The following is a 26781-nucleotide window of genomic DNA, read 5'->3' as shown; positions in this document are numbered from 1 at the left end:
ACCACAATTGTATTTCCAATAGAACATTAAAGCAAAACCTAGGAAAGCCACTCTGGTGGCTTTCTCACACTCAGTACTTTTTATTTTATTCTAGACATACAGAGAAACTATTGAGAAAGTCAAATAAACTTTGGTAGGCAAGGAACTTTCACTCAAAAACAATATAAAGACGAATTCTATTTTATCTTATGACAATAAAAAATGTTGTCAGAAGACAGGCAATGGTAACACCCTTTTTATCCCAGCAGTGTGGATGCAGAGGTAGGTAGGCAGATCACTTGAATTTGAAACCAGCCTGATTTATAGGCTACCAAGAAAGAGGCAGGTTTTCACAGAAAAACCCTGCATCAAAAAAAGAAACAACATTGTTGAAAGTGTGGGTTGTCTGCTTGTTTGATTTTAAGGGTTAGTGAGGTGCTCAATAAGTGAAGTGCTGCTCTGTCAGCAGGAGGGCCTCAGTTCAGACTCTTATCCACATGATATCTGCTGCACTGCTGCCTGTTTCTATCCAATCCAACACTTTGTCTGACAAGACACAGATCCTAGGAGTCAGCCAGTCCAGCCAAAATGGCAAGGCCAGGTTCAGTGCTTGATTTTAATATTAATGTAGAGAGCAGTGGAAGACATTGGGCATAGTCCTAGGGTCTCTACACAAGGCATGGAAAACTCAGACCTATGTTCTTTATTTAGCATGTATTAACTCAATCCCTCACTATAATGCTATGAAGTAGGTAATACTATAGTCATCATATACAGCTGAAAAAATGAAGAACCAGATGTCATTAACCAGTCCACGCTCATGCAGTCAGTAAATGGGGGCCGGCTGGATCTGGACTGAAGATGTCACATGTTAAAATCAACTACAGGATCGATTTAGTTAAAAATTTTTACCAAGAGCCTATTAGGTACCAGGCACAGTTCTAAGTACTAGGGATAAAATTATAAATAATCTAATAGATCTCTACCCTGTAGTTAGGGAGAGGAGAGCCACAAAGTCTAATGGGAATAAATAACAAGTGAAAAGTATATCTAATAATAAATACAAATGAGAAAAATATTTAATTTAAGACAAAACAAAAGAGTAAAAAAACAAAAAGAGACTTGCTTCTATTTTAGGAATTAGGAGTTCTCTCAAGTAAAGAACAGCAATAGAAGACAAAAACAACTACCACCAGCCAGAAGAGGTGTCCAGTGTACCTGCCTGGGTAGCATCCTGAAGCCCAATAGTTAGAGTCATGGGGTAAGGCTAAGGGTAAGTTGGCGGCTGCCCTGATGGCAGGGAGAAGGAGCTTAAATTCAATTTTGTAAGTAACTCAGAGCTTTTCGAAGACTTTGAGAACAAAAAGTTCAATCCAAGTTGTTTTTCAAAAGAACTTAGAAAAGATTATTCTTACTATGTGAGGAACAGCAAGCAAAGTAAGGACACCAAATGACAACACTAATCCCACAGTCTAAGGAAGATGACACTAGAACTTAAGACTTGCTTTTGTGTATGGTTTACACGGAGGTGAGATATTAAAAGAACCTAAAACTTGTCTCTCAATAATCACTCTCCTAATACTCTCTAGTTCTGTTCAAAGAAAATTACATTTCTAAATATCTATGAACACCCACATTGTTTCAGTTGGCATTATTGTTACTAGAAAAGAAGTAAAAAGTATTTTTGGTTGCTTTTTTCCCAATATTCTGCTTAACTTACCCTGTGACTTATTTTGGTTTTTATTTGTGGAAACTATGCAAGGCAGAGGGAGAAACCGTACACTGGAGGTGAGGTGTGATAGGAAGCTGGAGAACCAGAGCGAGGGCCCCTGGCCCCCCTGCCCTGATCTGCAAAATCTGGGGGAGCAGATGCTCGCACGCACAGGGAATGAATGGCCAGGGTCGCACCAGCGCTGGAGAAAAGAGTGACTTGCAACACTGTCTCACACTGTCTCGGGGGCTCAGAGGCAGGCCCGTGGGCGCCCAGGTCAGCGAACCACGCAGTGCAGGCAGCAGAGCTGGGGTGGCCACACCGCGGTGGAGAGGGAACCGGGGTTCCATGTTACACAGTTCGGCAGCCTGAGGTGCGAGGGGAGCGCGGACCGAGGCCTCCAGGCTCCCTGCCATTCCCAGACCCGCCGGCCCCCCGAGGGGGTCGCTCACCTTCCATGCCACCTCAAATCACCATACCTGGGCCTCTGTGTCGCCGCAGCCACTCAGTGCCCTCACGGCAGCATGGAGGACACCGGAGAAGGTAACCGGTCAGCAGGGCTCTGAGCAGCACCATCTGCAACACGCTGCAGCCCTGGCTTCCTCAGTCTCAGCACAGCCTCACGCCTCCACAGTGGCCCCGCCCCGCTCCTCCCCCCACCAGGCTTCTCTACCGCCCCGCCCCCATCCTCTGAGTGACTGCGCTGCTGCATGAGAGCTTCTTGCATTCAGTATGCACAGTGTACTGGGGCTGCTAGGGCAGAGAGCTAGGTGACCTAGTCCTGGTCCTCCAGCCGAGTTGGGGATGGCATAGCCTTGTGGTCCATTGCTGGCTGGCAAAGGAGGCCTCTGTGGTATCCAATCTGAGACTCCATTGTTTTTGCAATAATCTTTATTGTTGGAATACTCAAACACGAAGCCAACCAACTCCTCTCCCAAAGTCCAACACTTTACTTCCTCCAACTTAGACATTTGAAAGAGTTTGCAAACACTTAAACAATCAGTACTCTTTTCAAAACTGACTTTGCAAACCTGATGTTCCCGCCCCCCAGAAAGACAGGAGATATTCAAATAAAATCGCTCTGGATCTCCCTCTTTTTCACTCTCCTTCATAAATTCAACTTCGGTATTACATCCCCATCCCTAGAAAGCAGCATGTTTCTCTGGACCCACACGAAAAAGATAGATACAGCTTAATTTCAGGAGTTACAGAGCTCCTAGATGTACCACCAGCAGGTTATGTCATGAAATGCCAAAGGGAAGAAAAAAAAAAGAAAAAACCTGAAGATTTGGAAAATTGTTATTTTTAAAATTGTCTCTACACAGCAGTTGTTTCCACTAAGAAAACTGACAAAGTTTATTTTTGAGACTGAAAAATGCACATGTTCCAACACTGTTCACAAAATTCATTATAACCCAATAAATTAGTTATAGCATACCTTCTGTCCACCAGTCACTGTACCATGCCTTTGTGCCAATGGATGAACACATTGATTTCCTGTGTTCAAAAATACTTTTAGTGGCCAGGCAGTGGCCTAAATTTCTATTGTCTGAGAATAGGCTAGGCACTCTATTCCCTGACTTTGACCTAATTTTTAAAGATCAAATGCCTCAATATTTTTAATATCTACAATTAAATTCCCTTCTGCTTACTGTATAAGTCTATTCTTAGGCCTCTTATCTGTCATGCCATGAATCAATCCCACAATTCCCATAGAACCCACTTTTAAACAATTTGAGTATATCCTGGCAAGACCTTTTCAAGTCTTCTCTAAAGCAGTTTTTCACTCAGTCCCTCTTCTGTGGAGCTTAATATCTCTGTATACTTAAATGATTACCACTATACTCCCTTCTGTCCCTAAAACCAATTAAATCAATTTTCCTTATCGCTGTCCTTTTCCTGCTTTTTGGAGGCCAGCAGCCTTTTACTGTCTGCCTCTGCTTTCCTCCAAACAGCCTGTGTCTGCACAGCAAAGACTCCCAGCGCCTGTGAGCAGCTCTTCCTAATAGATCCAAAGAACAAGAAGAATTCCCCACATGGTTCAAGTAAAAATCTGTATTCCCTTCTATCTTTAAGAACAATTAAACCAAACTTTAGAATCCTATCCTTTGATTACCTGCTTGTAAGAAGCAGGCACCTGTGTGGTGGCACACGCCTTTAATCCCAGCACTTGGGAGGCAGAGGCAGGCGCATTTCTGAGTTCGAGGCCAGCCTGGTCTACAAAGTGAGTTCCAGGACAGCCAGGACTACACAGAGAAACCCTGTCTCGAAAAAAAAAAAAAAAAAAAAACAAAAAACAAAAAAACAAAAAACAAACAAACAAACAAAAAAAACCAAACAAACAAAAAAAAGAAGCAGGCACCTTTAGCTTTTCACATCTGGCTCCCTGCCTCAAAGCAGACATCCTGTCTCATTTCACAGCAGGGGATCCTAGCACCTGTGAGCCCAGCCAGTCCCTGTGTTCCTTTGTTCAAGTTCCCCACCTCCCCTGCCCCCACAAACTGCAGCTACCACTTGACTCACTTTACTCCACATTCTGAGAAACCAATTTCCCCTCTTCCTAGACTTATATCACTGTGTGTATGTGATCAATCCAAGAATTCCTAAATTAATAGTAGATTCTTGACTGTATCTTTTTATTTATTTTTTTAATTTTCATACAATGTATTTTGATCAGGTCTTTCCCTTCCCCAAATTCTCCCAAAATGTAGTCTTGATGAGACTGACCTATACTTGAGAGGGGGAGGAGTCCTTTAGTGGCAATCTCTAGGCTTGAGATCTAGGCTAAATAACAGCAACTCAGTTCAAAGTGCAGGAAACTTCAGAAAAAGACAGGCTGGAGATGCGGTACCCACTTTTATTGAAGCCTAAACATTGGGAATGGGATGAGAAGTCTGAGACAATGGTACATACTCAGGTCAGGTGTCTGTGTGATGGAGCAACAGACCCAGACCCCAGTGTAGGTGAACAGAACTTAAACTCCTGTGCAAGCTTCTCTACTCTTTTTGTATCCACTCCATCCATGGATGGTGCCTATGGGGTGGGTACCATCACACTCCTTCCTGAGCCATGTTCCAGTTGCTTCTGGAAATTCCCTCACAGACTCATAGGGAATAGTTCAAGTGTGTTTCAAACTGCTTAAAGTGACAAGCAGGTTTAACCATCACAGGGTGTACCATCCCAGAAGAAGCTTCTAAGGTAACTCATTCATCAGCTGGGGGTTAAGCAGATGACAGGATTTCTTTCTATTTAAAAAAACAAGAGAATGGGATTAAAATAGAAAAATAGGGAAGGTGTTTTGTGGACACTGCATGTAGTTATGTCTCTGAGCAACTCGGCTTCCATCCTACTTTAAACCACTGCACTCAGCCAGCCTTATTATAAGGTACAAGCAGTATGATTTTAAAAATGCAACATAAGTACACAGATGAGTCACAGTATCATAGCACAATGGATTTAGAAGAAGCTTATCATGACAAACAGCAGTTCTCACTGAGGCCACACATATGCTGGGACTTGATTCATGTCACATGAACTCAAGGGTTCACACTACTGTGCTCCCTTGGAAAAAAGGCAAAAACTCTACAGCTTTACCCTTTGGACTCTGACAGGGGCATAATTTGGCTTCCACATGTAGAGGCTTAACAAGTAATTTTTGAGCAGTTCTGAAGAGCTACAACTAATACATTAATATGTCTTATCTGATGATTATAAAATAATAAAAAATATAAAATTAGAGATGTGCTAGCTATTGGATCACTTCCAGGAAGAGTTTACACAAAACAGACATTATAAAATTTGGTTTTTATTGATTAAAAAAAAATGGAAAGTCTGAAAATTGGATATTTAACCTCCTATTTACCTCAAATGGAAGCAAATGCAAGCCAGAGCGCAGGACAAAAAATGTTGATGACATCATCACCTGCATGTCCAACAGCTTTTTTGAAATCTGGAACACAACCTCCAGACCAGAATACAAACTTCTAGAGAATGCCTCGATCTCCCTAACGGTGAGTCTGAAGGTATTTCCCAAAATATACAAACATGGGCTTCAACTTATTGTCAGGTGGGAAAAAGAAAATTATGAAGTGAAGGGTCCAGTGTCTAGCTCCTGCTAACTTGCTGTGTGACATATATCTGATCTTTCATTTACAAACTAAAGAAAAGAACACTGTGTCCTCACAGTTCACACAGTTAGGCTCCCTGGGGAGTGGCCACTACTCCACATGCAGCAGTACTTGAATGAGACAGGCTTTCCTTTTCTTCTGTGGTTAACATTCTCCACACAGAAACCAGTGCATTCTTATTCTTGTATCTGTATACTGATGGTCTTTCAGTCTTGCTGTGTTTGTTTGGGATAAGGTCTCACATAACTAAGGCTCGGCTTAGAATTTTTATACAGCTGAGGATGTCCTTGAACTTCTGATTCTCCTGATTCTAATTCTCAAAGATATGAAAAAACATACCAAATTTTTGCAATCCTAGAGTTTAAACTTTTCAGGCAAAAACTCTACTATGGAACTATGAATCCAGAGCCTTGCAGGTGACAGGAAAATGGGGATACCCAAAATGATGGATTTGATTCTTTAGTCTTGGGGTTGCAGCAGTCATCATCATCATGTGATAAACTGAAGTACCACATCAGGAGAAAGGAGTTCTAACCAGCAACCTCAGACAAATGTTGTCTCTATACATGTGGCAAAAAACATCCAAGTAGAAGCCTAGGCTTTGAATTAAACAAGGTGTCTATTGTAGCACCTCTGTACCAAAACTTGACATATGCATTCAGGGTCAATGTACTAAGAGACATTCACCAAAAGTTTTAACTGTCCTTCCATCTCCCAAAGAGTTCTACATGACTAATATAACAGAGCAAGTGGCTCTCATAAGCCAGCAGAGCCTGCTCGTTTTCTCCTCCCCAGAGCTGCTATGTGCCCTGATAATACTGGCAGATAATGACATGAATGGCAAGAAATGCACCAGGCCTGGCACTTGAAAATGTTTGGGTCAGGCAGTGGTGGTGCAAACCTTTAATCTCAGCACTTGGGCGGCAGAAGCAGAGTTTGAGGCCAGCCTTGTCTACAGAGTGAGTTCCAGGCCAGCCAGGGCTATACAGAGAAACCCTGTCTCAAAATAAACAAACAAACAAGAAAAGAAGAGAAGAGGAGAGGAGAGGAGAGGAGAGGAGAGGAGAGGAGAGGAGAGGAGAGGAGAAAAAAGAAAAGAAAAGAAAAGAAAACAAAAGAAAAGAAAAGAAAAGAAAAGAAAAGAAAAGAAAATGTTTGGAAAAGCATGCACTCAATGCAATGTTAACTGTCCTTCATTCTATTAAGAAAGATAAGCCAAATAGTCCTGAGAGGAATGAAATATACCTGTAAATACAAAGTTAGATGGTTGTTCATGAAATAGTGGTCTCCTGAAGTGTCATGTTTTTTGTTTTGTTTTGTTTTTGGTTGTTTTTTTTTTTCGAGACAGGGTTTCTCTGTGTAGTCCTGGCTGTCCTCTAACTCACTCTTTAGATCAGGCTGGCCTTGAACTCAGAAAACTGCCTGGCTCTGCCTCCCAAGTGCTGGGATTAAAGGCTTGCACCATTACCACCTGGATCATTTATTTTTAAATCACATTTTCTGTTGGAAAATAAGAGTTGGGAAAGTATTACTTCTACTCTTATTTACTTCATCTTCAAGTGAAGAAAGCATGAAATTGTTCATGGCTATACATGACAGTAATCTCAACGATTGGGGGGTTACAGATGTAGGAGAATCAAGAGTTCAAGGTCATCTTTGGTCATGTAGCCAGTTGTCTGGATACAAGGATACAAAAGAACTTGACTCTGCTGTCCAATACCAGGTGAGGTGTTGATGTGTATACACTCTGCCTAAGAAGCAGCACAGGTCCAGCTCAAGCTGACAGCTCTGAGAAGTCCCAGCCTTGGTCCACTCAATTTGCTGTGAATGGGAATCTCAGACAGATTTACTGCTACTTTGGGCAAATAGATAATGAGGAGTTCAGCTTGTCACAAACACATTTAAAGAATAAAAATACTTTCAGAACATAATAAGGTTGAGGTAATCCTTTCTGAAGTTCTTAGTGCCTGGAGCTGCTAACTGTGGCATTCTGCAACCTTCAGGAGCCAATTTACATTGTAGGCTTAAAACTTACATTAGTTCAAACAAACAAAACATAAACAAACAAAAAATATGTTTAAACCAATGGGTCACTTCAGTTGTGAACTGTGTTAAGAATTAAGATTATGAAAATACATTAAACCTTAAAATTTTAAAGGTTCCAGTAGCAGAAGAGGTAGAGGATTAAAATAACAAACAAGCTGTCTGGAGTCCAGTATGTTATCTGTCATGAGCATGTTGTGATAAGGGTTTAGGGTCCCCGTGGGAAGAGGAGTGACAGGTCCTCTCCACTCAGGAATCATATACAGGATTGACTGTGAGATGGTCAGTTCCCTGAGAGGGGAGAGAGTATGCCAGAGACAGAGGTTTGATATTTAATTGCTCTTTAATAATGCACAACAAACAATATATTATCACCAATGCTAAAGCTATTGTAACACCGAGGTATTGTCACATTTCCTATGCATTGACTCTATCAATGTCAATACAATAAAATAAGCACATGCTTCTGTGCACCTCTTCATCCACATCTTTAATTTTAAAATATGGCTGTCTAATCCCCTAACCCTAACTCAAACCCTGCTTGCTGTGGGGCATATTTCTTAATTACATCTTTTGAAGTGAGAAACCCTTTATTACTCTTGCTCTTTTTAGATGTTCAGATCCACCTTTAATCTGGGCTACAGATTCTTTTGACAACCTACATATGTAAAGGACATTGGACAGGTATTGTTTTTGGTTTTGTTTTTAGTATTTGCCCTACTTTTTTACAAAACAAAGGTGATTTGTTTGTTTATTTGTGTTTTAAATCTGGTATTACTTATTTCTTCAGAATTCTGGTATTCACTGAAGATCAGCTGTAATATCCTGCAACATGAAATCAACCAGCCCTTGAGTTTTCTAATTTACCTTGTCCAACAGCCTTTATTGGGACATTCTATTCAATAGCCTTTCTATATACAATGATTCATTCTTTCTATGATTTGAGATATGTTTATCTACAATATGTGTACTAATACAACTGTCGTTTTTCTTCACTTTTCCACTAATAAAGATGTGCTGGCTACCAATAGTGCTCAACTGTGTTTCCCTTATGATTCTGGCTTTTCTTTAGGGTTGACTGATACCTGTCATCTGGAGGAAGGAGCTGCAGTTTCCCTGAGCGCAGCTTGAAGCCACAAAACTAGACTCTTGTTTCCTAAAATCCCTCTTTAATGTTAATGGTGTTATCATTCTGTCTAAAACTCTACCTCACAGTTACCTGGTGAGAACCAGGTATTCTCCTCCCCATAGTTACCTCTCTTTAAAGAGAGAAGGAATGTGTTCTATGGGTGTGTAGGAAGGTGTGGGGGAATGCCCCAGCCCATGGGGATTTGGAAGAGACCCCAGAGAAGGGGGCAAAGAATGAAGAGACAAGAGACACAAGGAAAAAGCACCAGTCTGAATGTCTGATCTAGTGCTTAAATTTTATTGTTCAGGCTGCCATCATAAAGGCAAGCAGGCAGGAGGGTCATCTGACAGTCAAAGTCCAGGGTCATCCCATAATTGCAGAGTTCTCTGAGCCCAAAAGAATTCCTAGCACAAATTACTTATCTAAATAAATTGCAAGAAGGCAATTAAAACATTTCTCAGCTCGAGTTGCTTATCTGATTAATATTTCCTCCCTGTCAAAAGGGCAATAAATAAAGTATTCCTTAACTCAGGCTGTTTACTTAACTGACATTTGCTCTCAGGCAGAAAGGGGTCTTGGCTCCCAGCAGGGGAAGGGGTTGTAGCTGAAGGCTCATGCCTCCTGCTGAGATATTTTTCTCCAGGAGGGACCATGCCTCATGCTGAGACAACTCTTACGCCTGAGGAACCTGCCACAAGACTGTATAGTATAAAATATAGTTTATTGAGGATATGGGGAGGGGAGTTAAGAAGGTAGTAGAGGAAGAGAAATGCAGAGAGAGCCAGAGAGTAGAGAAGTAGAGGCTAGGCATGAGCATGTGCAGAGAGAGGGGGAAGGGAAGAGCCCAAGAGAGCAAGAGAAAGAGAACAAAAGGTCAAGAGATCAAAAGAGAGGGAGGGGCAAGCAGCCACCTATACAGGGGATCAGGCTGTTGCCAGGTAACTGTGGGGGGGGAGCATACCTGGCTGTTGCCAGGTAACTGGGGTGGAGTTTAGACAGAATGCTAAGAAATATCTGGGAAATCCTTCCACTCGTGGGTCAAATTGATACCTCCACTGCACACTGAGTACTGGGCAATGAAGCTGTTCACCTTGATTACAGGAAGAAGAAGGCAAGTGCTGTGAGGAAAGCCCAGGCAAGGTCTGGAGTCAGGTCCTGGTAACTGCAGGATCATTGTTCTTGAGACAGAACAGCAGGCAGCAGAACAGCCAGAGCTGGAATGGTGGGTTCTCCCCCAGGGCTGGGTGGTGTGAAATTCCTCTTTGAAGACAGAAACAAATGCTAATTGGGTGTAAACCCCTCCTGAGCTCTGGAGAAGATCTGACCCTTGTCTGGAAGCACACTTTAAACTTGAGGAGTGGTAAGGTCCACTGGCCAATCAATGCTTCCAAGCAAACCTGCCAATCAGACAAGGAGGCGGGTTCTTCCTGATATCATTCTGCTAGTTGGAGTTGGTTGTGCAGGCTTGAGTGGTCATCTGTGCCCTGCTCTGATCTCTGCTGTGGATGCTGTGTGGAGACCTCAGGGAAGCTCTGAAATCGAGTCATGGTGAGCACAGGATCACTGCCCACAATGGGTAGGGGCAGGCGGCTGAGCAGTGGGAGCTCGGGTGCTGGGTCCTCTCTGGGGCTGCATGGGAAGCATCAGCCAGATGTGACCACCTGTGAGGTCCCTGGTGATGCCCCTCATGTGTTAGATCAGGAGGTGACCTCTGAGTAACTTCACTGTCATGACTGATTCTGAATCTGCACAAAACATTTGGACCAGTTGTTTTCTTCTAGAAACACAAGTGGTTTCTCTGACTCTGCAGCACATGTGTCCAAATCCTTTTGTCTTTTATAGTATACATTAAGAAGACAGGTCTAAACCTAATAGATCTGCTTTTATATGTTACTTTGGTTTTTGTTTAGTTTTTGTTAATTTTTTTCTATTGCAGTTTTTTATATTTCTTGACTTTATATGTTTAGGGTTTGATTACTATGTGGCAAAGAGACTTTTTCCCAATTTATTTGGCAGTTTGGATGTTTCTTGTACCTTAATAGTCATCTTCCTCTTTACTTTAAGAAATTTTTCAGTTATGATTTCATTGATAAATTTTCCAGACTTATTTTGGTGGGAGTTTTGTGACTGGGTTATTGTTCAATGTACGGATTTGCAGAGAGCCTTGGCTGAGTGCTGCCTCTTTTACTGATCTGTTTGTTTGTTATGTTCCAGAGGGAATGCTTGCTAATGTTGAAATCTGGGAGAAGAGGTGTGCAGGAAGAGATGTACTTAGTAATCTACAAGGAGACTTTGTCATTAGCAAGATTAACCTGCTTCTGGTGTTTAGTACAGTACTAGAGGCAACTGTGAAAATTGCATTTTGGATAACAAATATTGTGGTAGATCTATGGAAAGTTTACCTTGTGTCCTTTCAGGCATGGCATGTGGGTGAACAGGAACTGTCTGCCCAAGTGGGGGCTATGATACAGGGATGAGGCAGGAAAGGAAGGGCAAGTGGGGATTGTCTGCAGTGTCTTTAGGAGGCATGCACAATAGGAGGGGTAATTTTCACTAATATTATTTTCCAATGGTGATGGCCACTGGTATTGTGTGCCAGTTGTAAGCTCAACTGATATTAGGGTTTGCAGTAACAGACAGTGAGGTAGGTCTTTGGATAAAGTACCTGTTCTACTGTCAGGCATGGCTTGCAGGTAAACAGTAGTATCTTTTGATAATAAGGGGCTTAGTCAAAAAGATGAGTTTGTGAAGTCCAACCAACTCTGTTTTTGAGATTGCACAAAGTCCACTTGGGCAAACATCTTATGACTAAACACACTTATCAACAGCCAGTCAAGGTACAACAGCAGGGTTTAGCTACATATAGATAACTAATAAACCTTAAAGAGGAAAAAATGTTAACCTACCCATCATAGTTGTCAGATGGTTTTGTCTCCTTATTTGGTTCTTGCAAATTATACCAGACATGCCATTTCTAAAAAAAATAAGTTGCTGACCTGTATGTTAATGTCCCAATCTTGTTGTAGCTGCAATAAATACTCAGCACCCCTAGACTTGGCCTCTCAGTTTAGACCTGATGTGAGATTGACTGTGGAGAATCCTTGTTACTGAGCTCATAGTACAGACCTTTGTGTATTTGCATTGCAATAGGTTCTTGGTGGTTATTGGTGTACCAGTGAGTTGGGCACAACATCTTGGTGCATGGACTGGAACCCGGAAACCCTCAGGAATCCCAACTGAATGCTGATGTGTCATTGTTCTTTGTGTCAGAGTGGCTTATCTGTCAGATTTGTGTCTGTGTACCTTGGGTTTTAGATTTTTCTTGAGTATTTGTAAAGGGAGATGACTAAAGTGAATGTGGAAGCACAGTATAGTGGATGCACTGGAGCATTGAAGCCACAAAGGGCTTGGAAGATGTTTCAAAGCCTGGTGTAGGGGATGGTGTGCCCATGGTCTTAATTTTTGGGATGGTTTTCAGCTGATATTCATTCTAAAGCCAAGAAAAAGCCAGGTTTAGAACTAAGTGTTTTAGTTAGGAGAGATGACAGAGGTTTTGGTTAGTCAAGAAAATGATGGACTGGGTATTAGGACTATCTTGTACCTCACTGGTACAATTAGAAATAATTATGTTCTAATTGTACTTTGAGAGAAATGTTTTATTTTAACAGGAAGGGTGATATGTAGGAGGAGCTAAGGTAGGAGGAGTACTGAGAGGAAGAGAAGGAGAGGAAAAGTTAGGTGATGGGAGAAAGAAAGAGAAAGAGGGAAGACATGGAGGCAGATGTTCATGTGTCTCCACCAGCCAAAGATAGTTGATATATCTAGGTTGGGTATTGGGTTACACTTCTTTATTTTTGGATTTTTTGAGACAGGGTTTCTCTGTGTAGCCCTGGCTGTCTTGGAACTCACTCAGTAGACCAGGCTGGCCTCATACTGAGAAATCCGCCTGTCTCTGCCTCCCAAGTGCTGGTATTAAAGGCGTGCACAACCACTGCCCAGCTGGGTTACACTTCTGATTGAGCATTACAAAACTTATAAAGCCTTTGATTAACATTTTGAAAAAATTGTATAAAAGCAAAAAGGGAAAGTGGGCATGGAATAGGGGTTTTCTAGGGAGGGGAAATGGGGAAAGGTGATGGCATCTGAAATGTAAATAAAATATCCAAAAGAAAAAAAAATTGGGAAGGTTAAAAAGCCTACTTAGAACCCTGCTACATGGCTCACAGCTCCCTTCCTATCTTCATTGTCTCCTTTATACAATGGGAGAAATCTGCTGAGTAGCCTTTACCACCCCCTTGTGGCTGTCTATTTTGTGTGTGGCACTTTGTTATTCTCTCATTGAGGAAATGAGACAGACTCCATCATAATGGATTTAGTTACTAGCCCCACACCTTGGGTTAAATCCTTCTTAACAACAGGACTTAGACCCATTGACTAGTCCATGACAGAGAGCTCTTCGAGACAGCATCCAGGGCAAAATCAGGCTCTGCCTACCTTGTTTTACAGGGTAGAAAGACAAAGACCTCATTTCCAACCTCCTGAACTACCCTCTGCCCAGTTCATATGTGACTCTGTAGTTTTGAACTTGGAGCTGTCATGAGATGGAATGTCCGTTCTTCATCGATTCTCACAAATTTAGCATATCTTCCTTGGGACAGAGATCCTGTCCTTTGTGGTGATCATTTCCAGGTCTGTGGAACAATCTGCTTTTCTGTCCACCTTCCAGCTGTTTTAGCCTCCTCTTTGGTAGCACTGGCCTGGGAACCCAGGGTTAAAGATGCTTACCCCAGGTCAGCACAGCCTCTGAGCTCCCCATTCCAGTGTATCCTTCCCTGCTCTGAGTCAGGTGCCTTCTCTATTTTGTTCTTGCTCAGACACAACTCCAACTCCGTCTTGTAGTGTCAGGGGCTCCTGTAATTGATATGGTTAGCTCATTGGTTTTGTGTTGTACCAACTTCCTCACTTATTGTGTCTGTGTCATAGTTGTTTTCAGTTCTCAGCATTTCAGAGCTACAGTCATCTGAAGGAGCCTAAATTGAGGGCGTGCCCTCATCAGAATGGCTGGTTGCTATGTCTGTGAGAGATAGTGTTGATGATTAATTAGGAAGGCTCTTCCACCGAGGGTGGCAATATCCCTAAGCAAGAGGTCCTGGGCTGGATGAGAGAGCAGGCTGAGCTTGAGACAGTGACCAAGCAAGAGAGCAAGCCAGGAGATAGTGTTTGTCCATGCTTTTTGCCTTCAGTTTCTAATCTAAGCTTTCAAAATGATGGGCTGTGATCTGACAGAATCATGTACAACAATCACTTATTTCCTGAGATGGTTTTGCTTAGAGGATTCAATCACAGTAGCAGAGTAGCAAGTTAGAACAACAACATGGTATCAAAGGATTATTTTGCTGCTGTACAGAATCTATGTTGTAGATTGTATTCTTGTGGACAGGACAAATTTTGGGTACAAAGGTTTTTGGATTGGTTGGTTTCTTTAACTCTCCATTGGGGGTCCTGCCTGACTGCAGGATGTGGCCTCTTCAGCATCCATATCTCACTGCTATGCATCTCAGGTATGATCAACTCCATAGTCTCCTTGTCACCCTCCAATTCATGGTCTCTGACACATCCTAAATGTACCCCCTTCTCCCAGCCAGCTGCAGATTTTGATTCATTTTCTTCCTTTGGCCCTCTCTTGTCTCTCACCACACCTGTTGCTGGTTCTCCCTGATTTACCCTTCTTATCTGCTCTCCCATGCAGTTCTCTCTCTTCCATCTGCCTCCTATGATGTTATACTCCCCCTTCTGAGTGATATTCAACTGTGCTCATTTGGGCCTTTTTTCTTGTATAGTTTCTTTGTGTCTATGGAGTGTAGTGTGGGTTTCCTATATTTTATGATTACTATTCACTTGTAAGTGAGTACATACATGCATGTGCTTTTACGTCTGGGTTACCCCAATCGAGATGGTAGTTTCTAGCTGTATCCATTTGCCTGAAAAATTCATGATGTCCTTGTATTTTATAGCTGAATAATGTTTCATTTTGTAAATGAAACACATTTTCTATATTCATATTTTAGTTAAGGAGCATCTGGATTCTTTTCAGTTTCAAGTTGTTATGATTAAAATGGCTATGAACTTAGTGGAGACGCTGCTCTAGGTCACCTGCCTCTACAGAGTCCCTCCTGTATCTTCTGTTTGTCCTTTGAGAGGGTGTGGGCCCCTGGGTATCCATGATGGTGTATCAAGTCTCTATTGGGTTAGGTGGATTCTCTCAGCTGAGGCCAGATGTGGCAGCCCAGTTAAGGGAACAGATTCCGAAGACAGACAGCAGTTTTAGGGACAGCTCCTGCTACAGTTGTTGGAGGACCATCATGAAGACTGAGCTGCACATCTGCTACTTATGGGCCATGGTCCTTTGTCCAGGCTGTGTGTGTTATTGTTTGTGGCTCAGTCTCTGAATGTCCCCAAGGATCAAGGTTAGTTGAGTCTGTTGTTCTTCCTGTGGAGTTCCTATCCTCTTCAGGACCGTCAATCCTTCCTCCAACTCTTCCATCAGAGTTACCAAGGTCTATACAATGTTTGACTGTGGATCTCTGCTTCTGCTTCAGTCATCTGCTGGGTGGAGCCTCTGAATGGACAATTATGTAAGGCTCCTGTGTGGGAGCATCACAGAATATCCTTAATAATGTCATGGATTGGAGCTTGTCCATGTGTGTCTCCAATTGAATGAGTTTTCATTGGCCATTCCTTAAGTCTCTGTTCCAGCTTTACTTCTGCATTTCTCTTAGACAGGATAAATTTTGTTCTTGGTGTCTCCAGTGTTGTGGTTGAATCTGATCCTTCAGCTTTCTTCTCATGCTCCCATACATTCCCCATTTGGACTCTGTCCCTAAATCACATAAGATACTGTGCACACATTTGCTGTTCAATGCTATGCTATTTTGCAAACCCGGTGGTTTTATATTTTTAACTTTATTCATTCTGTTTTTGTTTTTCTAGACCAAATTTCCCTGTGAAGGACTTCTTGTTCTGATTGTAGATATAGAAAGCACATAAGCCCCCTGACATGTTTTTGTTAAGTAAGCACATGCTTTTGTGCTGTTCTTCATCCACATCTTTAATTTTGAAATTTAGCCATATGCATAAATTATATTCTATGTCTCTGGATTGCTTATGCTCATGTCATCAATATTATCTGATGCTTCAGATTCATTGAATTGCAGGTGTATGATGTTTTGGTACCTGTTATGTTTGTTGTGAAATTTTTGAACAAATAAGTGCATTATGACTGTGTGCATGAATATGAATATCATGTGTGCCTCATCTTTACTATTGTCAGAAGATAGCCTCAGAACTCCTGATCTTGAAGAAATGGGCAGGTGTTGGTTCACATGTGTATGCTAGAAATTGATCATCATTATGTGGAAGACTAGCACGAGCTTCCATCTCCTGAGCTATAACTCCTCAACTACATTCTTTATTTCTGATCAGTATATACATTACTAATATTTTTATCTGTCCATTTTTAAATCTTTAAACATGCATTTCCTTTTAGTAAAGTTTAATTAATGTTGCTGTTTAAACTCATTCACTTCATGTTTATGCAAGATGAATACAGAACTGTAGTGAATGTATAATTCTTTGCAGGAACTTCAGTAAAGAATTGTGAGTTCTCTCTATCATTTTTGTTTCCTGGTTTATTTTTGTAGCAGAGTGAGGTTCTTAACATGTAACTTTTGCTGTCCTGAAACTCATTTCATGACCTTGTTGGCATCCAGCTCAATGACATACACCTGCCTGTACCTCTGCGATTAAAGACATGAGAAATATATATAACTTGCCCAAAATTTCTGTAGTTAGTAATTGTTCATATTGTTTTTCAAGTGTTTGCTAAGTACAGTTGATCTGTTTCCCTCTTGTAAATCTCTCTCAATTGTCATTTGTGTTGCAAATCTATATCCAATTCAAAGAGTTCAGGATTGACACAGGTGAAACTTATATTTCAAGTTCCTTCTAAATTGACATGGTGATAATAATTCAAGTGTCAGCAAATAAGTGGAGGAATCACCTGAATTATATGATTGCATTGTCCAGTAAGTATGCATTTAATTTGTAGTGGTGTCAGTATCAGGCTTTGTGTTGTACACATGTATGTGATATTTCAGGAAGCAGTGAGTTTCGATGATGTGCATCTGAACTTCACTGCAGAAGAGTGGAATTTCCTGGATCCTTCCCAGAATAATCTCTACAAAGATGTGATGCTTGAGAACTACTGGAACCTCACTGCTACAGGTAAGACTGAATTTTCTTTTGCTTCTCAATATAAGGAAAAAAATGTTTCTGCATTACTGACAATCATCTCTTATTTCAATAGAGAACAAGTAATATTGAGTTGAATAAATCAGGTTCATTGCTGTGAAAATTTAGAGTAACTTTAATTTTGCCTAATTCCAATACCATATCACTTATTTTCTGGTACTGTGTTTTAGGCTATAATTTGGAAGACCATCATATTGAAGAACAGCATCAAACTTCTAGAAGTCATGAAAGGTAATTTTAATGTCTAAACGGATAGAAATATGCCTGTGAGGAAATTTTACTATGATCTGGAAGCTCTAAAGGAAAGCAATTGTGTAAAATATCAGTCATTTTATTGTAGCTATGATTATAATATTCTCCCAAAACTGTGTACCTCAATGTCAGTTATCTGATTTGTGTTTGCAAAGTATTTCTGTAAGAAAGAAGAGAAGGAAACAATGCCGTAAGCGATTCCTTTATTTGAATTGTATCTCAATTAGAACGATGTTGTGGAACTACCAATTTGTATAGTCTCATAATATTTAGATATTGCACATTGATCAGTGATAAACATGCATCCATAACTTTCTAATAAGAAAATACTCCATGATAAAGTTGGTGATACTCATATACTTGTAGTGAAACTTTTAAGTTTATTGTGAGGTCAGTTTATGAGAGTCAAGAATGTTGTTGTGGAAAAACATTAATCATGTCTGATATGAACTAAAAGTAAATGTGTGTGAATTCAATGTAGAAACCTTCCATTTGTTCTTATTTTTTAATGGGTGTATCAGTTCTCAGAATGGATGAAACCATGTGAGCATAGAGATACTAAAAGTAACAACGTACCTCTATGTAGATCAGAACAATGAGAAGATATGTAGTATTCTGCCTTTGGTAGACTTTCTGAATAAGATAGACATTTGCAATTCATTGGTTTTCTGACTTTCCTGAGAACATCCCCAACATCACACTGCAGAAAATCTTTATGTGTACTAGAAGTTTGGAAGTTCTTCTGTTTATCTCACTCACAGTGCTGCAGTGGTGTGATTCACACTATAGGAAAAACTAAGAAAGCAATCAGTGTTTTAATGCCCTGATATCTTCAGACATGTGAAATATATCATACAGAAATCTCATATAGTAAAAAGATGTTTAAAATGTGAGGCATGTAATAAATGCTCTTACCATCACAAATGTTTTCAAAGAGGTAAAGCTACCCACAGTGAGCAAGTACAACTGTGAACATCAAAGTGATAAAACCTTAAGATCTGAGTGTTCTTTATATTACACCAACTGCATAATTTATTTGTATTAATAAAATGATTGATCAGGTTAATGAATGTGGTAAAGCTTTCACATGTGTCCATTATTGTTGCAGGCATGAAAGAAGTCATACTGGAGAGAAACCACATGAATGTAACCAATGTGGTAAAGCCTTTTCACGTCACAGTAATCTCCAAAGACATAAAAGAACACATACTGGAGAGAAACCTTATGAATGTAATCAATGTGGTAAAGCCTTTTCATGTCACAGTCATCTCCAAAGACATAAAAGAACACATACTGGAGAGAAACCTCATGAATGTAGTCAATGTGGTAAAGCCTTTTCATGTCACAGTAATCTCCAAAGACATAAAAGTACACATACTGGAGCAAAACCCTATGAATGTAATCAATGTGGTAAAGCCTTTTCACATCACAGTACTCTCCAAATCCATAAAAGGACACATACTGGAAAAAAACCTTATGAATGTAATCAATGTGGTAAAGCCTTTTCATGTCACAATGGTCTCCGATATCATAAAAGAACACATACTCAAGAGAAACCTTATGATTGTAATAAATGTGGTAAAACCTTTGCAAGATCCAGTCATCTCCAAAGACATAAAAGAACACATAGTGGAACGAAACCTCATGAATATAATCAAGGTGGTAAAGCCTTTCCATGAAGTTTTTTTTCCTCCTAACACTTATACAAGAACCCATATTGGAGAAAAACTATGAATGTTATCCTTGTGTTAAAGCATTTGCATGTCCCACTAGTCTGGAAAACATTAATGATTTTATACTGGAAAGACACTTCATGAATGTAATTAATGTGGTAAAGACTTTTCAGAACCTTAGAATCTCCATTATTATAAAAAACATGTACAGGAGAGAAACTTTACCGATGTAAATCAATGTGGTAAAGCATTTGCAAGTTCAGTCATCTGCAGTGACAGGAATGATTACATGCAAGAGAGAAACCTGCTTGAATATTAACACAACAGAAATCACAGTGGTGAGAACCTTTATTAACGTAATCACTGTGGTAAAACCTTGGCAATTCACTTTTATCTGTGATTACATAATAGGACACATTCAAGAGAGTGACTCAATGTAATCAAGGTGTTAATCCCTTGCACGACACAGTCATCACCCATTACATAAAAGAACACATACTGGAGAAAAACTGAATGTCATGAATGAGGTAAAGCCTTTCAAGGACACAGTCATCTCTGAATACACAAAACAAAATGTGCAGAGTGAAACCTTATGAATGTAGTCAATGTGATAAAGCCTTTGCGTGTCACTGTACTCTCCAAACACTTAAAGGAACACACCCTTGAGAGAAAACTTAAGAAATGTAATGAATGTGGTAAAGCCTGTGCATATCTCTGTAAAGTTTCAAATGATTGTTGACACTTGTCACATTTTTTTCACATAATAAATAATCCCGAGAAACTCAATGACTGTGTGTTGGGTAAGATCATACAACTTATTTGCAGTCACAGATTACTTTTGACATTATTGAAGGTGCCCAAACACTACTGTGATACACAAAGGCTTTAATGGATTGATTACTTACTAAAGAATTTAGTCTTCTATAAAGATACCAGAAAGTATAGTAGAAATAAACTGTGGTGATTTAAATATGCTTGACCCTAAGAAGTAGCAATATTAAGAGATGTGCCTTGAGGGAGATGTTACCTTTTTGAAGAAATTGAATTACTGTTGTGATGATCTTTGGAGCTCAGGCCAGTACAAAACAGACCCTCCTACCACTTGCCTGGAAAACAGTCTCTTCCTGAATACCTTCACATGAGGATGCAGAACTCTCAGCTCCTCCTCCAGTATCATGGCTGCCTGCATGTTGACATTCCTGCTATGATGGCAATGGACTAAACATTTGAAAGTGTAAGCCAGGCCCAATTAAATATTTGCCTTTAACACAGTTGCCTTGGTTACAGTGTCTCTTCTTAGCAATGGAAATTCTATCTAAGACAGAAGTTGGTACCCCAGACTTAAGTATTGCTATGATAGCCCTGACTGTTGTTTTTTATTTTGTTTTATGGAGCAATGTGGGTTTTTAGACTTTGGATCAGTATATGCATTAAGTGGAACTTACTGGTCCATCCTAGTAGGAATATGAAACACATATGTAGTGAGGGTGATTTGAACTTTGTGTGTAGTTATTTGATGTTTTGCAGAAGAATGTTGCTGTCTTTTGCCCTTGTCTGTAGAGTGTCCTTGAAGATAACGTAAAGAGGTTGATGTTCATTGCACTGACAAAGGAAGTCTCAGTGAAGCCAGTAAAACCTTTGACCTATGTTTAGTCTCATGATGATTGTTTTGAGCAAGCATAGTAATGTTAGAAAGAAAAAAATATAAAATGTTAGGTCAAAGGAGAAAATCTAACCAGGAAGTTGAATAAAGGTAAATTCTGTGATCAATGATATTAAATGGAATTAAAGGAACAGTGACATTAGGGCAAGATTCCATCCACCTAAACTTACGAATGTGAAGTTGGACAAAGGAGAACTGTACCGTGTTAGGCATTATTACCACCTAGTTATTGTTTTCATGTGGACACAAGAGTTACCAGTATGTGTGAAGTTGACAATTGATGGATTGTGATTACTATTCTGGGTTATCATTTTAAGAACTAAAATAAAATACTTAAGTACAGGCATGGAGGTACGAGCCTTAAATCCCAGATAAACGTCAAACAGATCTCGGATTCAAGTCTTCCAGGTAGAGAACACGATTTAAGTAAGGAAATTTTAGGTATGGGCAAAGTGTTACACATGTATTACCCAACATTCAGAAGACAGAGCCATGCAAATCTGAGTTCAAGGTTTATCTACAGAGCAAGTTCAAGGACAGCTGAGCTTAGGCAGTGAAGTTGTTGAAAAATAGAAAGCTGGTGATGATGTAATAGAAGGGGCAATGTTCCAGCCCCAACAAGCAGAGGAACTCAGGAAATCTTAGAGGCAAGAATGGAAGGGATGACTGAGACAATTGATGCTGGTTGGCTGTAGTTAGAAAATTAGTGGTGAGGAAGAAGAAACCAGCATCACTGAGGTGAAATCTTCTGGTAAGTGTTTTCTAAGAGGAGAAAGACATTGTATTCCAGAGGTAGCCAAGGTTGTCCCATGTGGTGCAGCTTGACTCAGTCCTGTGTAAGACTCACCCAGGTGGCACTGGTTTTAAGGCATGAATATTTCATGCAGCACAGCTGAGGCTTGGCACCATGAAGTGAGCATGAGAGGAATGCAGTGAATACTGTATGTCATGGAAGAACCCAGCATGTTGAAGATGTCAGTCCCACGGGATGAGCAGAAAGGACAGCAGCAGCAGTTGATTGGAGTCAAGCAGAACCTAGTGTACTATAGAGGGTAGAGCTGGAGAAAGACCCAGCTTCTTTTTAGGAGTTCAGATCATCTGTGGATCCCAGATACTGGAACAAGAAGCTGTAATTTTGAAGTTACTTTACAGACCCCAAAATCTTTAGATTCCCAAGATATTGGATACCTTCTCAGGAAAACTACTTTCAGGAAATATAATCAGCCAAAGAGAAGGAATTGTACTGCAGTGAGCAGGACAGGAAGGAGTTGGAGATCTGAAGAACACTTTGACATCAGACATGGAGATGCAGAGTTTGGAGATTGCCTTGCTGGCTGTTGGTCTTCTTTTGTCCCAGTATTTCCTCACAGTGGTGATTAGGAATGGTGAAGTATATCCTGTGAATTTGGATGGATATTATGTGCTATGTTTATGAAAGTATAGGGTATCATAGTTATATGATTGGATGAATCTTAGAAGAGACTTTGAACTTTGGACTTTTAACATTCATGAGACTTCTATAGATGATGAGGACTTTTTAAATTGAACCTCACATATTTTGTATTATGCTGTTTAAAAATATGGTCCCCACACACTCATGTGTTTGCACAATCATATGGGGCCAGGCAGTGGAATGTGGTAGTATGAATATGCTTGGCTCAGGGAGTGGGAGGAAGTTATTATGAGATGTGGCCTTGGAGGAAGTGCATCACTAAGGGTCTGGTTTTTGAAGTCCCACATGGTGCAGAATGGGCCCTCCTACTAGCTCCCTGGCAGACAGTCTCTTCCTGGCTGCCTTAGGATCAAGATGCAGAACTGTCAGCTTCTTCACCAGCATCATGTTTTTATTATGCCTACATTGCTTCCTACTATGACAAAAAAGGACTAAATCTCTGAAACTGTAAGCCAGTCCCAATTAAAGTGTTGCTTTTATAGGAGTTGCCTTGTTCATGATTTCTCATCATAGCAATGGAAACACTAAGACAGACACCCTGTGAGTGGATTTAATATGGTCAAGCCTTTGCACTATTCTCTAGTCTTCATTATCATGAAAGAATACATGCTAGAGTCTAAGCATTTCCCCTGTGACTCAGGACATGCCCTCTTATTCTTAAGCATGCCCTCTGTGACTCAGGACATGCCCTCTGAGTCTTAAACACACCCCCTGTGACTCTGGACAGAGTTCTAAACAAGCTCCCTGTGCCACAGGACACACACCCCTGAGTCTTAATCACTCCCTCTGTGTCTTGGGACACATCCTCTGAGTTTTAAGCACACCCACTGTGACTCAGGACAAGTACCTTCAATCTTAAACATATCCTCTGTGACTCAGGATATTCCCCTGAGTCTTAAGTATGCCCCCAGTGACTAGGGACTGGCCTGCTGAGTGCTAAACATACACCCTGTGTCTCAGGACACACCCCCTGAGTTTTAAGTACATCTCTCTGTGTCTCAGGACACACCCCCTGAGTCTTAAACACACCCTCTGTGACTCAGGACACACCCACAGAGTCCTAATGGACATGTTTAGTATAATACAGCCTTTGCACACCTCTGTAGTCTTCATCATTATGAAACTATTCATGTAGGACAGTGGTTACATACTGTGCTAAAGCCTTTACATCATGGGGTCCACTGAGATCCAACACAACTCAAACACAGGACAAGGCAAATGATAAGAATTCATTGTAATCAAGTCACTGCTGATAAATCAGGGCCACAAAATTACACTCAGAAGCTTATCTGCAATACCCAGCCTCACCCCCACCCTGAACCAGAAAGTTATATAGCATTCAAAAGTCAAAATCACACTGTCCTGTGCCAAGTTACAGTGACATTTTTCTCCCAATCACATTTTTTTTCTGTTGTTACTCTATGTCAAATGATACAGAATGTAGGTTGTATGGGCTACACTATCACAGCCATTTGTTCTTTTGTGGTTAGGAATATGCATTATGTTTTGAGAAATAAAACATGAATAACAGAAATTATGGTTAGGAACAGTTGTTATGTTTTAGGAAACAACAAATGAATGATGAAAGCTGGTCAGATATTGTTAACTATACAGGTCCCCTATGACCTAAAACTTAGGTTGAATTTATGATTGAATAGAGATTGGTAACAAAAAGGCGGTCCTTAGGGCAACTTTCTTTTGCTTCTTCTCAACATTTGTATATTATCAACGTATTAGAATATATAACAGAGCACATATTGAAGACATATCTTACAAATTTTACCAATGAGATAAAATCTTTTCACAACACAGTCATCTATGAACATAGAAGAACACATCCTGGAGAGAAACGCTATGAATAAGCAATGTGGTAAAGCTTATGCATGTGGCAGTCAGCCTAGAAATCATGAGAAAAGGTCATAATGCAGAGAAATCCTATAAACGTAGTCAATGTGTTAAAGTTGTGTACTTTCTGGTATCTTTATATAAGAGTAAACTCTTCAGCATGAAATCAATCTATTAAACCCTTTGTGGATCACAGTAGTCTTTGAGGACCCTCAAGAATACCAAAAGTAATCTGTGACTACAAAGAATTTGGTCAGATCTTACCCAACACACTGAGTTACTCAAGGTTATTTATTATGAGGAAAAATGTGACAAGTGTCAACAATCAGTTCAAACTTTATGATATCTCTCTATTTTGTTTTAACGTGCAAACTCATTTGTAACACACTTCCATTGAGTTACTCAAGGTTATTTATTATGAGGAAAAAATGTGACAAGCATAACAATCAATTCAAACTTTATGATGTCTGTCTATTTTGTTTGCAGTTACAAACTCATTTGTAATGCCACTGCATTTTCTTTGTATTTTTAGTTGATCATGTATACAACAAAGTTGCTGAAAGGGCTTATCAGCTCTAGGAATTACATTTGGAAGTTTTGGTCCACTTGTATCATCTTCAAATAAAGACAATTTTGGCCAGGCAGTGGTGTTGCATACCTTTAACCCCAGCACTTGGGAGGTAGAGGCAGGCAGATTTCTTAGTTCAAGGCCAGCCTGGTCTACAGAGTGAGTTCCAGGACAGCCAGGACTACCCAGAGAAACCCTGAATCGAAAAACAAAAAAAAAAAAAAAAAAAAAAAAAAAAAAAAGAGAGAGAGAGAGAGAGAGAGAGAGAGAGAGAGAGAGAGAGAGAGAGAGACACTTTTACTTCCTCCTTTCTAATCTGTATTACCTTTATCTTCTTCAGTTTTATTGCTCTTGCTAAACTTTTAGATAGTATTTTAAATAGATGTGGAGAGAATGAACCACCTCATCTTCTTTGTGAATTAGTGGAATTAATATAAATGTCTCTCCATTTAATTTAATGTTGGCTATAGGTTTATAGGTTTGTAGTAAAGTGACATTATTATGTTTAGGTATGTTCCTTGTTTCCTTAATCACTCCAGAAACTTATAAAGTGGGATTAAATATTGTCACAGAATTTTTCATCATCTAATGAGATGACCACTTGTTTTATTTTCTTACACATTAAGCACATTACATTAAACCATTACTGGATCTCTTTAATGGAGCCTGCCTCATTGATCATGGGGGATGATCTTTTGAAGTGTTTTCTATTTTATTTAATTTATTTTATTTTATTAAATATTTTTGCACCGGTGGTTTTAAGGGAAAATGGTCTGTAATTCTTTTTTGTAGCTGAGTCTTTATATTGATTTGGGTATTTGCATAACCATGGGTTCACAAAATAAAATCAGCTAAGGTTTCTTCTTTATCTATATTGTTGAATACTTTGAGGAATATTCTCATGAACTCCTCTTTGGAAGTCTGGTAGGATTCTACCCTGAAACTCATGGCCCTGGCCTCTATTTGTTTGCAGACTTGTAATGACTTCTCTTTTTCGAGGTGTTTAGGTCTGTTTAAGTTATTTACCTTAGTTTGATTTAACTTTGGTAAGTGGAACCTATTGAGGAGATTAGCCTTTTAGAATTTCTAGTTTGGTGGAGTACAGGCATTTTGAAACTATGTCTTTACCATTCTCTGGCTTTATTCATTGTCTGGTTTTTTGTCACCATTTTGATTTTAGATTTCATTAATTTGGATATTCTCTGTCTTTTAATAAGTGTTTCTACTTTGTCTAATAAAAGGCTCAAAGGACCAACTCCATGTTTCATTAATTCTTTGTATTCTTCTCTTTCTATTCTATGGATTTTGATCCCAATTTGACAATATCTTGATGTCTACTTCTTTCCTTCATTGTTCACTCAATTCTTTCTGTTCTAGACTTTAAAGGATGCTCTTAAATTGCCAGTGTGAGAGCTCTCCACTTTTTTCATGTATGGATTTTGTGCTATGAACGTTCATCTTAGAGACAATTTCATTTTCTTTGTGTTCCATAAGATTCCGCATTTTGCATATTCATTTGCATTGACTTCTGTAAGGTCTCTAATTTCTTCCTTTATTTCTGTCTTAACCTAGTTTTCACTCAGTAGTGAGGTGTGCAGTTTCCATGAGTTTGTAAGCTTTGTGTTCTTTCTGGTTTTGTTGATATCCAGCTGTAATCCATGGTGGTCTGAGAAGATACATGGTGGTAGCTTGTTTTTCTTGTATGTATCGAGACCTGCAATGTGTCTGAATATGTTTGCAGTTTACAAGTGAGTTTAATGAGGTGCTAAGCAGAAGGTACATTCTCTTATATTTCCGTATAATGTTCTCCAAATTTCAGCTGGATTCATGTTCATGCTATCAGTTAGCTGGAGTATTTCTCTGTCTAATTTTGGTCTGGGGAATTTATCCATTGGTGAGAATGGAGTATTGAAATTTGCAAGTATAAAATATGAAGGTTATTATGTGATTTTTACTTTAAAATACTTTATTTTACAAAGGTATGTGACCCTGTATTTAAGGCACAGATGTTAATAATTGAAATGTCAT

The 26781-nt window shown here is 39.8% G+C and overlaps 1 pseudogene; it reads left to right on the top strand.

Moving 5' to 3' along the window:
- The first annotated feature begins 1871 nt into the window (after nt 1–1871).
- LOC117695977 (uncharacterized) overlaps nt 1872–26781 on the top strand; it is a 39687-nt pseudogene continuing 14777 nt past the window's right edge.

The sequence above is a fragment of the Arvicanthis niloticus genome, assembly GCF_011762505.2.
Source record: "Arvicanthis niloticus isolate mArvNil1 chromosome Y unlocalized genomic scaffold, mArvNil1.pat.X SUPER_Y_unloc_2, whole genome shotgun sequence".
Classification (NCBI taxonomy): domain Eukaryota; kingdom Metazoa; phylum Chordata; class Mammalia; order Rodentia; family Muridae; genus Arvicanthis; species Arvicanthis niloticus.
The sequence above is the reverse complement of the archived record's forward strand: the minus strand, read 5'-3'. Positions and strand labels throughout refer to the sequence as shown.